The sequence below is a fragment of the Micromesistius poutassou genome (genome assembly GCF_964030765.1).
Source record: "Micromesistius poutassou genome assembly, chromosome: 22".
Lineage (NCBI taxonomy): Eukaryota > Metazoa > Chordata > Actinopteri > Gadiformes > Gadidae > Micromesistius > Micromesistius poutassou.
The window spans coordinates 10,996,788-11,011,914 of NC_140292.1; the positions used below are offsets into that span (position 1 = coordinate 10,996,788).

General features: G+C 44.8%; 1 pseudogene across 1 annotated transcript; it reads right to left on the reverse strand.

The window, feature by feature from the left end:
- Positions 1-1,286: 1,286 nt before the first annotated feature.
- LOC311367629 (aquaporin-3-like) lies at positions 1,287-14,841 on the reverse strand (annotated as a pseudogene). The gene is made up of 8 exons: positions 14,742-14,841; positions 14,279-14,376; positions 11,138-11,233; positions 9,668-9,787; positions 9,547-9,574; positions 3,942-4,060; positions 2,356-2,573; positions 1,287-1,504 (listed from the first exon to the last, which is right to left on the reverse strand). The product of its transcript is annotated as an aquaporin-3-like (transcript).
- Positions 14,842-15,127: the final 286 nt, after the last annotated feature.

Genomic DNA, 15,127 nt, shown 5'->3' on the forward strand with positions numbered 1-15,127 from the left:
GCCTCGAGTGGGCGTGCCTTGCTATCTTATTAATCATAATTTTTGGCATCTACACGATCTTACTGTTGGAGTCTACACGTTGTGTAGGATTAAGGCTCCTGGCCACTGAGGTGCACACTATAGCGCGTAGATCCCGGTGTAAAACACGGGGGCTACGGCCGCGGCCCCACAAATCACCGCTGTCCGAGGAGGTCAGAGATTAAGAGTACAACATCCCACAGCCCAACGGACGTTTTTATGCACATGCCCTTTATCTGGTTTCATCTCTGCGGAGGGGAAAGAGAGACGGTGAATTCTTCAGTCTACTTCTTCTTCAAAACCTCTCTGATGTGGAAGGTTCCACAAGCCGCTAATAAGGAGTCCCATGGAATTCAAGGAGTTTTGCGAGAATTAAGGCCTTTTTTTATGTATTCATGTGTTTGAACAGCACAATGGAGTTTGAAGATGTCGATTACCGTGCCATCTTGGCGTTGCAAAGGGGGTGGGCTAATTGGGTTAAAACCACCCAAAATATACACGTTTAAATGTCATGAACAATGTTAAGCACAGAAGGCTTTCCTCAGAGCATGGGATTCAACTTTCTACTGGATCGCCAAGAGTGACGAGAGCAAGATGAACCTTCTGATTGGCTGGAAGTTTCTGAACAACGTAGCTTATGATCATTGTGAAACATGAACATCTGGATGGTCTATCTATATTGAGGCTACTGTGGCAAATGTACTGTAACTATATGGGTTACAATTGCTTTGTAGGAGAGGAGACAAGGAAAGGAGAGGAGTGGAGACCGGTAGAGGAGAGGGGACAGGAGACGCCATGCAGTGTCCACCCTATCACCAAGGTAAATAAAACAAGATCAGAAGATCCACGTGTTTAAATTGAAAAGCAGTTGGTTCAACAGCGGTTATTTTCTATATAACTGCATATTCTAAACCCTGTCACATCTTGCTTTTTGAGTCTGGTTTTCATTTATTTCTTACTTTGTTTTAATCTAAATGCTAACAATAGTTATTTGCCGGCACGCCCTGAGTTTCAGGATTTGGTGACAGCTACATTTTGAAAACAATATATTTTCTTGCATACAAATTATATAACTCCTATAAAAATTAATTGGCAGTGTTAATAATATACACAATCAAAAATATGACTGAAGTGAGTTAAAGGATTAATCTGACAATTTACTAATTGATTTTAGTTTCAATCAATAAATCAAACATACTTCAAGACAAACTGCTGAATAATACATAGGTGATATAAAACCTTTAAGAAAAATATACAACTCAAATTATTTAAATGGTAGCAACAAACGACACAAAGGCTTCCCTTTCCTCTCCATTGATGGTGGTTATAGTTGTACATTTGAGGCTTTCCTCTTCCTCTCGTCTTCTCTGGATGCGTGCCTCTCCTTCCACGTTGTAGCCCACCATCAGCTGGTACACCACCACCCCCACCACGGGCCCCCAGGAACGGGGCCGACAAGGGCACCAAGAACCAGTAGCCTTTCACTCTGTGGAGGCAAATGGCCGCAGTGTTTAGAGGAAATATTGGAGACCACAGTTTCTTTAGGATTCATTCTACCATTTTAATTGCTATGATTTACCATTTTTGTAATTTCACACATGTCTATCTAAGTTACTTTCACTTATTATAAACCCGCAATATGCATGTTTTATAGTGGCACCCTCTAGTGGTTTGGGTTGTAGCTGAAGGTATAGCTATACTGTATATTTTTCATGCGACAGGTCTTCTGAGATTCTCCCTGTTTCTTGAGTAGAATGTTTCTCGAGAAATGTAAAAAGCTGCAGTACAAAAGTGACATAGGGCAGGTTGAACTACGTTTGCGTGATATTGAATTGCAAAGGAATTGTCAAAGAAAAAAAGGTACTAAACAAAACTAAACAATTGAAATGGACTTCCATCGTCTGTGCTTTTTAAGGCAATGTGTCAGAATTCTGAGCCAATCGGTGTGGTGTCCAGACGTACTATGTTTCATTAGGGATTGTATAGGGTCCCTACCAAGGGTTAACTGAACTGTTCATTGACATTTTGATTGGCAATACAAAGGTTGCATATAATAATATATCATTTTTATATTAGATAAAGTATATCAACTGATAGCAATAATGTCAACACACAACAGAAGACAAAATATAAAAAATATATATTCATTGATTTTTGGAAGTTGTGAATCGATTCAGAATCATAGAAGATAATAGACTTTGTTGCAGTGCAGTCCTTCATTGTTTCCATCATGCGCTCTACTCGGTTACAACCCCAAAAGCATTCACAGCCAAACCCCTCCCTCTGGATACAGGTGATACATTCTCCCTACTGTATCTAAAGGTGGGGGCTACTCACGTGAACACGCCGCCGCCCCAGCCCGCCAGCGCGGTGAAGAGGCGCGGCCCCAGGTCCCGGGCGGGGTTCACGGCGTAGCCCGAGTTGAAGCCCATGGAGAGGCCGACCACCAGCACCACCAGGCCCACCGTGAAGGCCTCCAGGCCCGCCGGGACCGCGCTGGTGTGGGGGTCCACGATGGCCAGGATACACACCATTAGTGCGGCCGTTCCGATCACCTGACACACAGCGGACACAGAGTGCATTGTGGGGTTTTGATGTCAGTTGATGGTTAATTTGATTTAAAAGCGCTTTTCATTTAAGAAATCTCAAAGTGTTCTGTACAGGGCTGAAACCGAACATGCAAGTAGAGCCAAAAAGGATAAACACTAAGTAGAACCTAACTAAAACTGATTTCAAGGCCTTCCTATATAAGGGCTTTAATCAGGCGTTTAGTTTAGGGGGGTTGTCATGGTTTTGCCATTGATGTTTTTGTCCAGTCTAGGATGTTGTGCAATTAATGTAAGGACTAAAATCGTAATTAAATGTTCAGACAGTACGCTTTCTAGTTGATCATTTTATCCAACGGGGAACATTGTCCCTAGTAATATAAGGGAGACACAATCACCAACCGCTCTCAACCAATCACAAGCCAGTGGCTTCCGATCTCCAAAATGGCCCATTTCTTTGGAAGATAAAGATTGGTCAGTTTTTTTGGTGAAAAACACGGCAGATATTCTTCCTGAACAAAAGGTATAACCTTGTATGAAAAGAAGCAAACCTCATTCTCTTCTAAAAGCACAGGGCTTCAGAAGAGGCCAGCGGTGCTTAAGACATCACACGGTCACTGCAGTGAGCTTGTGATGTGTGACCTCCTGATACCTGAACGCTGCAGAATGACAATCCCTGATTCACAGATACTTCACCATATTCATTTCTATTTCAATATATTTCTGGAATCAACACCATTTCTGCTCGGCATTCGTCGTGCAAGTCGTGCAATTATGTCAAGTTTAATTTCCTTCCCTTTTTTCCACATCTAAAGTTAAAGTCGCATAAATCCATTTCCAAACACCACAGGGCAAAGGGAGTACTTTCCAAAAGCGATCTTGTGAAGCAACTTGACAGCTAAACCACCCCTCAGTGCCGCCCCCTATCTATATTTCCCAAAACAAAAATAGCATCCGCCGCACTTCAGAGGACTAACTCAATAAAAAGCAGATTGGATGAAGGCGGTGCTCATTGCCTGTCTGTCAGCGTGCGTGCGTACAACTTGTTCCGTATCACATGCTCTCCATTAAATATCAGTTTCACCCAAAGTGTTGACTTTAGGGGTCCTTTAATAGCCGGGTAGCGATACCACTGGGAGGATTCAAAACAATGATAATTTAAAAGGGACTGGAGTGGGGGAGAGGGCCTGGGGACTGAGTTGTTTAGAGCTCCATCTGTGCCCTGTAGCTATCGAGCACCAGGGTCCCAGTGTGCCATGCTTAAACGTGTATGTTGTTCTTGTGATGTGATCCAGAGCAATCGCTGTGACACTGATTTAACCGTACCCTTGTTGTGCACTAAGGGATGTGACAAACGATGTCTGACACTTTTGTTACCTGGTCGAAGAATCCGTTGAGCAGGCTGAGATGTGGGGAGGGATACGTAGCGAAGATCCCCGCCGTGGCGTTGGTCCCGTCCACAGACAGCGTCCCCTGGCCGTAGTCCCACAGCGCATCTGGTGGGGACACGCACATTACCGTGTTGTGTTGATGAGACATGCAGCTTCATTAACTGTAAGCACCTGCCTCTGAGACGTCCCTGCCTGACAGCAGGCCCGTGTGTAAACATGGAGTAAGCATTAGACATGGGCAAAACGATTATTTTCCGGGAATCAGTTCTTTCAGTTCCCTTCACTATCAGAAATCGTTTGTTTGATTTGTTCGTTCAGTTTGTTAAGTCATATGATCTGTAATGTCATTTGGCAGGGTGTCTGGCCTCACCACTTTGCTTTTAAATATGAGTTACGCCTGCAAATGGAGCCTTTTAAAACACCAGAAGGTCTCAGACGGTGACGGTTCCCGGAAAACAGCAAATTTCTGTAGCATTAGCCTACAACGCCACTCGAGCATTACTCGTGTGGTTTTAAGAAGAATAGCCCAAGCTGCCTCAACCACCATGAGAATGTTTTAGACTCAATCAATATAAATTTGAGGGGAGACGAAGCTCTGTTTGCTTGTATCTTTTATTTACGTGAGTATATTTTTGTTTTATGTTAAAAAAAAAAATCAGTTCTCTTGTTTTGGGAATCAGTTCTCGTCGTTCACCTTCGGGATTTGTTTGTTCTGACCGAAGTGTTCGCGAATCGCCCATGTCTTGTAAGCATTGATCTTGTGTGTTTGTTGGTGCTGGTATTATCAGATTACATTACGAGGAACAAATGGGTTTGATATGGGGAATGACACAGCAGCACTAGGCACCGGCCGCTCTGTGGTGTCTGTAGGATGGAGCGCCGGGCTGAGCTGCCCTTCTTGTGATGCTCCTAAAATAAAAGTTCAGGTGTGTTTTTTAAAGGTCCCATGACATGCCACCAGTGGGGTATACTACGAACCTCGATTAGTGGGTTAGCAAGGCATGTTGCGCTCAAAGCCTAGGTTAGCTGGGACACGAAAGTCAATCTCTTTTAGTGTCGCTGTATCACCATGGTGACTTATGCTGTCAACCAAACCTGGTCGGGAGCAGGTTTTCAGCTTAGTCTATCGGGTTAGATCGGCGTGTGCAGCTTCATAGCTCCTCTTTTTACAATATCGTCACCATTTGTGGATTTTCCTGTGGACCTCAGAGCCCACATCGTACAGGGGTCTTTCCGGAGACAGAGAGTTTTTCGGGACAGATACGATCCCTTGGCATTGCCTGAGAATTATTCTTTATGAGAGACACAAGTTCTCATCAGAGGTTATTCGCTATTTGATCGTCCTCGTTGGACCTTATGCAGACAGTGCTTATTACGCAGTGTGTCTCCGTGAGAGAGTGGTGGAGTGGAGGTAGTGCGTCAGTCTTGAATTTCTGCGTGCGGGGTTCACCTCCCAAGTGATGTGCATTTGTGTGAAGCTTAAAAAGTCCCAAATCATATGTCATATGGAATACTTATTCACTAAAGGTTATGGAATTATATTTTTTTGCTTATTTCGAACGTGAACCCATGTTCTCAAGGCCGTGCTGGCACCACATCTATAGGGGTAAGGTATGATGGACCAGCGGATTTGAACCCTGGTCGCTGGCGTTCGGGTCTTATAATAATCCACTACGCCACCGCCACTACCTCACAGTGGCTGAAAACATATGCAATACATTTCTTATATAGGGTGTATTTAAAGTGAATTCCCTCAATTATAGAACAGGTAGGCAAGGCAGGTTGGACGTTGCTTATGCATTTTGAAAGCATCATCACTCTATTGGGATTAATGGCGAACAATTCATCATTTGGCATAATTATTTTATAGACTATATGCAGAATCGTTTCACTTATACGAATTTAAATGATCAGCTATTTTTTGCCAGCACGCCTCCCTAGCCAGTATGTGCAATTGTGTTGCCTCTAGCTGTTATCTGATTTTTGAACTCCTCAAAGGAGTTAATTTTGACTGTCTGTTCCTCTTGAGTGAAATAGACTGCTCTTGCTCTATCCATTTTGTAAAGGTGAGTAAAATGACGCGATAAACGCCCCTTTCACGTGAACGCGTATTGAACCTAAAGCGGAAAACCTGGCTCGACTAATCGAAGTGAACGTCGTAGTACCATTTAACTCTGATCGCGAGTTGCGTCTCTGTCGATCCAGGTTTTCCAAAGAAAGCCTGGGTATGTTCAGCGAGGTTTGTAGTATATCCCACAGGTGTGGTGTGATTAGCCGTTATGGAAATCTGCCCCTTATGACATCACAGGTGGGCGTGTCCACCTAGATGTGTGACAGATAGATGAGCAACGTTTGCTACAGTCCACTGGGTAGGCTGGTAGACTGATCTGTCCAGCACACATGTAGGTGGACACGCCCACTTGTGATGACGAAGGAGCAGATTTACAAAACGGCTTGTAACTGAGATAAGAGGCAGCAGAGAGAGAGGTTGTGTTTCCCGAAGCTCCGCTAGGCAGTGGCAAAAACTACTTAATTCATCGTTCAGGTGTACTTTATTTTATTTTATTTCATGATCGTAATACTTTAGAATATATAGTTTGTTTCTGTCAACCTCCATTGCTCGATTCAACAATACATTTTGGCACTTTGACTACCGGATCAGACCACAGCAAAAGCCTTGGACTTTCCTATTGCCAACATGCCCCTGTACGCTGATGTCTCAGGTACTGAGACTGGGAAATGCACAGACTGCGCCAAACTGCAACAGACAGTGGCTTTATTTGAAACGAGGCTAGCAGCATTAGAAAAATGCAAAGGACTCCTCCAGGATACAATGCCGATGGGTAAGTTTGCTGAGCTAGCTCAGACAAATACACAACAGGATGATCAAAGCTACACTGTTTCCTTCCTGAAGCTGGACAAGAGAGAGACAGTTCCAGCTGCCTCTCACTGGCACAGAGTCGGCGCTAAGCCCAAATAACATTCCAAAGTGAATCAACAAGTTCACTCAACGCCAAATGCTAAGCTTTCCAAAGCTAAAATCAGCCGGATAAGCCAATCGCTGAAGTTTACCATGCCGCTGAAGAACCGGTTCCTGCCACTCCATGAGTCCACGAATGTGCCTGCCACCCATGCACCCCTAACCCCCGAGATGCGTCCAGACGGATGGTGTGGACAGAGACAGACCATGACCCTGTCGCCAGAGAGGCCAGCTGCACATGCATCTGCCACCCGTGCATCCCTGAGCCCCAGGATGTGTCCGGACGGACGGTGGGGACAGAGACGGAACAAGAACCAGTCGCCACGGAGTCTAGCTATGCATGCGTCTGCGACCGCCACTTCAAGCCAACAAGGGCCCATCTCACAGAAAGCAGATGAACCAGACACTCTGATTGTAGGAGACTCAACCATAAATGATATACTTCTGAAGAGGGATTTCACTGAACTATTGGACAACCTGGACAAATTACACATTAGGTCATTCATCAGTGGACCCATACCAGCAGTTGACAGGGGAATAAACAGATTCAGTCGTCTACTTGCACTGAATACATGGCTTTCAAGAGTCTGCAATGAAAGAGAAAGGGGCTTTATTGACAATTTCAACTTGTTCTGGGGGCGCAAATATCTTTTCAGAGCAGATGGCCTACACCCAAACAGGTTTGGCTCAAAACTGTTAAGGGACAATCTTCTTTTCTCGCTTTCCCACAAATCTACCCTGTCATGCCATGAGAAGAAGCAAGACTACAGCCTCCCCCACACATCTACTGTCCCACTATCTGACACACAGATAGCAGACAGACCACAGACCTTGAAGAGAGACAACAGCCCGCCCGACACCATCGACACCATGCCTTCCCCCTTTGCTGATGCTGGCTTGGTGAAGAACGGCAACCCCCCTCCTCTGCACTCCCCCATCGACGATGACCTCCAGCACTCCCCCATTGACGATGACCACCAGCCTCATCTCTCCCATAGCCACAATAACAACTCCAGCTCCACTGTCTCCTCCCTTTATGATTTTCCAGATGAATTTAAGAAACTGAGAAATGTTGGCATCAAACTTGCATCTGCGTCAATGATACCATCCCCACGTCATGACCACAGTCTGATAACATCCAAGTGGAGGGCGTCCCAGCCCCCCTCCCCTGTACTGATAGTAGTCCTGATTATTACTGAGACAAAAAGGGTTCAGCCGTAAACACAGCACAAAGGAAGTTTCGCATAATCTGCTGAACCCAAGGTTGCCTACATCAAAACATGGCAACTTTTGCATTCCTGCTGTAACCACTAAGAGTAAACAAAGGGAAACGTAGACGCACTGCTAACCTCTCAAATCTCATACATATTACCTCCAAACCAAAATCAACCTTAAAGCCTATCAATAACACAATCAGGATGGGTCTACTTAATGTTAGGTCTCTTACTAACAAATATTTTTTAGTTAATGATTTTATTACCACTTGTCAACTGGATTTCATGTTTTTAACTGAAACATGGCTAGAACAAAATAACAGTGCAACCGTTCTGATAGAGACAGCTCCTCCCAACTATAACTTTTTTGATGTATGCAGATCTGGAAAAAGAGGTGGAGGGGTTGCTGCTATATTTAAAAATGTATTTCAGGGGAAACATGTTATTTGGTGATTTTCCATCATTTGAATACCTTTGTGCTGTATTGAAATGTGCCCCCAGAGTTCTCCTATTAATTATTTACAGGCCACCCACATACGCTGCAAATTTCTTCGATGACTTTACATAATTATTGTCTAGCATCTCTATATATTATTATTATTGATCCTCAAAGAGCCAACGCAGCGCCAAGCCCACCTCCATGTAACTGTGGGCTGCGTGTGAGACCCTGGTGAAACGGGAGGGAGGGCTCTGTCTGACACACACTACATTGGAAGGATGAAAAGGCGGAGAGGGAGAAAAAAGAAAAGCACCTTACAAAGTCAATGTTTTTTCTGAACCAAAAAAAATGGAGGGGAAGTGAACTAAAAACACACCCTCAGCCCGTCTGGGTGGGAGGTTTCTAATTACTCTCCCCTTTCCTTTGAGCTGCTGTGTGTGTGTGTGTGTGTGTGTGTGTGTGTGTGTGTGTGTGTGTGTGTGTGTGTGTGTGTGTGTGTGTGTGTGTGTGTGTGTGTGTGTGTGTGTGTGTGTGTGTGTCAGCAGTGATAAGCAGCCTTGCAGGATGCAGGAGATCTTTGTACCCTTGAACAAAGCAGTATCTCATTTCTGAAAATATTTCAATGCTGTCCGTTGTAATGTGATTGGTGGATTCAAATAAAGAATAAAAATGTAGTAGCCTTCTGAAGACGGGAGGTGGGTCTATTTGGACAGGGAGCGCTCGTACTTAATGAAATTACTTGTTAAAAAACACTCATTAAGTGTTTTTTATGTCTTCACTTCCGACGCTGTCATGCACCGCGTTGTTTTATGATCAGGAGGAACGCTCCCCTTCCTCCATCTTCTTTGTATTCTTGTGACACGCAGAGTCTGTGTAGTGCTGATGACGGGCGGCTGTCATTCTGGTGAACAGCGTGGTGATCTACTCCTTGAGGGTAAACACTAAATACTGCACTCACCATCGCCCACGTCCAGAATAATGAGGAGCTGAAATAGAAATCCTACAAAATACTACAAGCAACTCAACAATTTAATTCTTTGTGATTTTATCAAAAACCAAAATTCGCTTTCTGTGGACACCTGTCCACTGACGAGGACCCCCAGCGTGGCGGCGAACCCAAAGGCCAGGTTGACGGTGAGGAACGCGCCGTGGGAACCTCGGCTGAGAAGCATCTGGGCCACCGAGCCGCAGCCAAACGTCTGCAGGGGGAGGGGAGAGACCACTGAAACCGTTCTCCCCCGGACCCCCCCCCACCCTGGTGGGGGTTCTCACTGCCGGGAGAGACCACTGAAACCGTTCTCCCCTGGACCTCCACCCTGGTGGGGGGTCCCACTGCGCCCCGGACCCCCACCCTGGTGGGGGGTCCCACTGCGCCCGGTCTCCCTCTCAGCCAGGGCGGGTCTCTTTTGTTTTGAACCCTGAAGGTCATGCAGATGTTTTTGTGATTGTTTTTTTTTTTTTTTAGAGAGAGGGGGGACTTTTAACATGAAAAACACGACTTTAAACATGGAAACACGTGCGTGGGTCTTCCTGATGTCCAGGAGGGGTTTCCCTCTCTGTTCTTCTGTGTTTTGAACAGCGGCCGCCTGCTGCAGACATCAGAGACCCCCCCCCCCCCCAGCTGGGGTCCTCTCTGGATGTGTTGTCTGGGGGAACTAGAACGCCTGCTTACACACTATTTACTCTTCCCGGTGTGGATTCATTGGTTTCATAATGTGGAGTATTTGAACTATATATCATGGCCCACATTCCCTTAGAGTTGTACAGCCCTGTTGTCTACATTGTATGATGTGCGTTGATGTGCTGCATCAAGAGGAAGGGAAATGTTGAAAGGTACTCGTCGACTCGTCTTGAAACTGTTTCAAATTGATCCGGCCAGGTCTGACATTGATTATCTATTTCGGGGGATTTAAAACCAGTTTTGTAAATAGGCTGAGCCATAAATAAATAATCTGATGATGAAGTTATAAATGGTAATGGGAAATGCAGACCAGAAGAAATGCAGACCTTATCTCAGTAGGATCCAGAGCTGTGTTCTAAACCGTCAAAGGTCAGAAGCTGTGTGCTGGCAACCGGAGAGGCTTTGGAAAGGACATTGCCCATATTTGGATAAGATAAATTAATATTCTAATCTTCTAGTTAATGAATAAAAATCCTTATTGCAGATAGTCATGCATTCACATCCACATATTATGTCATACAATCATTGTACTAGTAATTCAATGCAGTAACATTCTGGTGAACATTTACACTTACACACTAATAACATGTCCTTTCCAAATTAAGACCACCAAAAATGTAATATTGTTGTTCTGTGGTATGTAAGGTACCATCAAGCAACGCGTTGTGGTGCCTTGTCAACGTTTGTATTCATTAATCAGTGACCGTCCGTTTTAATTGATTTAGTACAGAGCAGATACCCCCTGTTTGATTGTACTCTTTGATTCCCCCCAGCCTCACTTGTTCGTTGCTTTGGATAAAAGTGTCTGCTCAATCTATTTCGATCTATTCTCAAAACCACACAGCCCCGCCCGGCCCCGTATACTCACCACCAGAACCAGGGTCCCCAGGCACTCTGCCAGGCCCTGCTGGAGAAGCAGGTGCCTGATGTGGAAGATCTGTGCCAGCTTCTCAAGAACTGCCTTCTGCTTTTTTTTTTTTTGCAAGTATTCATTTTGGCTAGCAGCTGTGAGCTACTCGATGGCTAAGAGTCTGTGTCTTTCTTGCTCAAGAAATGTCAGACTTAAGTATGACTCCCCTTTATTTTTCAACTTGATCTCTTCCTCATAGCTATGCTATTACTGGCAAATCAGCCAGAAAATATATAAATATATATTATTGACATACTCGTTGGCTTATGAGCAGTTATTAGCCAATGTATTGTTTTCAAAGAAAGCCACTTTACGTAAAACAATAGGCCATATCCATGCCACATGCCTGGAAGTGATTAGCATAATACTGAATTATCATTAGCATAGATATTATGGTCATTTAATTGTCTACATAATACCACATTCTGAAAGAATTAGTGGACAGCAGACTTTTGAGAAGTCCTTTTAGTTGTGTGGGCTGGTGGCGGCTCTCTGCTTCAGAGACTGTGGATCTTTTACAGCCGACCATGCCGAAACTGAGAAAGCTGCACTTGTCTTTAGGATAAAAAGCTATATATTTTTGTATATGCTGTGAACAAGGACACAGGATTGACACCTTTAATAATTGAGATGATAATACCTTCAAGCCATTGTGAGATATTCTCCTCTAGACGGAGCGTGTGATGGGCCATAACGACTCTGAAGTTATCCTTGACATGAGCTCTTTCTGACTGCTCCTTGTGATGGAGGATGGTATAGAAAAGGCAGATCGTCATCAAGCATCGGCAACAGAGTGGTGTCTCTGAAAAGGAACCTCAATTCCTCCCGTCATCCTTTCTTTGAAAATAAATTATTTAATACATGTTGGTCCATTCAATTAAATTCAAAGCACTTTATTCATCCCCAAGGGGAAATTAAATTCTCCCAGTAAATAACTTTAACAAACAAAGCAAACATACTTCACCAACCAAAACAATCACATACCCAGAAAATAAACGTTAAATCTTTCAAATCCGAGCTGTAGGCTTAGTCGCCTCCGGAAGTTTGTGATCACTATTAAAATGTGTCTGACATTTGCAATAGTCAGGCGGTATGATAATGAATATGCAGCCCGCGGTAAAGAAAAACCCCAGTGGCTCTCAGACTCACAGAGATGTTGAACTTGATGCAAGCAGAGGGTGAAGGACAGAGACAAAGGCAATTGCTTTAACAATATTAAGAAGAATGACTAACTGAAAATGAAGAAGCACAGTGAAGTAGAGGACTATTATGAATTGAGCCAAAGCCAAAACAGAGATCAGGCTCCTTTTGTGGGACTGTAGTTGAATGGCCCGATACACGTCACACAGCAAAGTGCTGCAAATATTGTTTTCACAAAGGCCATTTGAGTTGTTATTGATTGAATGTTCTACAATATTCTACAGCAAGCTAGGTATGCACTGGCATAAACCCACTAGTGCAGAATACTAGTACACACACACTAGCCTGTAGCTTAGCGCACTGAGTAAGCTGCACTTTATCGGCAGTCCTCTGAAAAGCAGCAACCACCCAGATGCTCGGCAGAAGAGACAAAATGTTACGAAAACTGAGAGAAAATACGGCGATGGAAACGAGGCACAAGGAAAGATTGGACACATAAAATAGCGTTCGCCATCAAGCCAGAGTGTCTCATCTGCCGTGAAGCTTGTGGCGTTGTGCGAGGAATACAATATGAGAGGACATGATCTGAGCCAAAGCTCAGCACGTTGGTCCTGGCCTTTACACCCACACAGCAGAGCCCCCAAGCTTCACTAATGGACAATGGTCCCGCCTGTTCTTTTAGGCTGCTCTCTATTTACTGATGAAAATATAACTTATTAGCACCACAACCCTCCCAAGGTCTTTTATCCCAGGAGGAGGTGAAATATTTAGATTTGGGGAGGATTTATGGAGCTGTTATGAAACTCCAATATAAAACCAAAAGGAAACCAGCCCTTGGACGTCTGACAGGCTGGATTTGGATGCGGCACTGGTCAACACCTTGTTTGGTAGCAAAGACAGATTTAAAGTACCTGGAAGGGAACACTTTTGGAAATATATTGGCCAATCTTTATATCTAACCTCACCATCAGCACTGTGTATGAGATTCTGTGAACTGCGAGTGTGAAATGTTGCCCGCTGTCAGAACGCAGAAACAATGTTTCCTCACTCTTCATTAATTTTCCTGCCGGATATGATCGTGACAATAATTGCTTTTTATTTTTCACTTTCTCCCAGCCATCAGACCCATCTCGATCCGTTAGGGGTAACGGTTGTTTTTTCCCTCCAGATTAGGCCATGCGTTCTGCTGAAGGTTTTTCTCTTTATATTCCACTGAAGGATTGCCCCTCACAGTGATTGGCCCATGAATCCCCCCGCTGGAGCACCATGTATCTGATGAGTGCAGAGCTAAATAAAATACGTCTAGTGAAAGACAGGCGGGAGGAGTCATCTACTTAATCCCACTGTTTATGTGATTTGATGTGATTTTGACTGATTTGATGTGATTTGAAAAATCAATCCACCACAATGCAATGTTTTTGTTCCTCAGCCCACACAGCCGCCACGCGAAGCACCATTGATTACCACGGCAACGTGTTAATCAGCATCGATCTCCATGTTATTATCCAATCAGCTCCCTCCTCCGCACCGGCCGTCAGTGGGGAGCAATTCAGACGCACCAGAGATGTATATCGCAGAATGTATGTTTGTTTAGCATCCAACGTCTCCATGGCAAAGTAAAGACTATAATCATATACAGTTAGAGGGTGGGGAACTACTTCTGTTTGTCTGGCGATGCGTTGGTCACTTGTGTAGAGTCACCACTGTGAAATGCACAGGGTCGTAACAGTGTGGCAAAGAAATATCAAACGGCAGGTCTGTTAAAATGTTTAGATTTAATATAGAGCTTTTTATTTGCTCCCGAGGTACGAAGAAAAAACCTAAAGATAACCAGCAAAACGCCCTTTCTGCCTTTTGTCGGGCGCTGTTCATTCATTCCCTTCAGAGGAAGGGCGTTAGTATGGCTCATTAGTGCTCGTTAGCATGAGTGCAGAGAGAGCCCGCAGTGGGCCAACGTACCGCACATGTGGCCGATGAACCCTGTGCCCTCCCCACCGCCACTCCAACCAGGGTCTGATGCTGAGAGTCCTGAGGCGGTGGGTCGTCTCTTTGAAGAGCTGCAGCCAAATGGGGAACAGATTACCGGGCCCTCGGTACCTAGTGGGGGGCCCGGCCAGCCCACCTGGGGTCCCTCCTTATCCCGCCAAACCTAAACACGCTGCCCCACTGGGTGCCTCTGTTCAGACCCGCGACCCACACCTACCCTGGGTTTGGTGCCCTTAAAGAAACAAAAGCAACCGTCCAGAGCCACAACACTTAGAAGAGGACTTTACCACCAGACCCAGTTGGCTGTAGGTTGTGTGACGGATCAGACATGTTCTGCACGTTGTCCCGTTAAACATTATTGTTTGTGAGGGAGAATATGTCATGCCCATCACCAGCTGCAGTGTTTGACCTCTAGAATGACTGACTTTGTCCGTACGTCCGTCTGTCTGTCCATCTCTGGGATAGCAGAGCTGTTCTGGTTGAATAGTATTCTGGGATTCTGGGAAATTCTGGGACATTAGAATCTGGGCGCTCATGTTTTACTTGCTCTGGCAAATAGAGAGGTTAAAAAATAATTTGCTAATGGGTCTGGAGATATCAGGTGAGTTGAATGGCACGTATCCATGGATACGCATGTGAACATAGAGGGGTGGTTCTGATATAGTTCTTAGTGTGATGTTAAAGGAGCCCTCTTCTACCACCAGGGTAGGGACAAGCCATCACAAGCCCTTTCACAATCCATCCCTTTTTGTCTCACAACAAGGTGGAGTGTCCACTCAGATGTATGGATGGGTGGATGAACCACTGCACCCTACCAGGTGG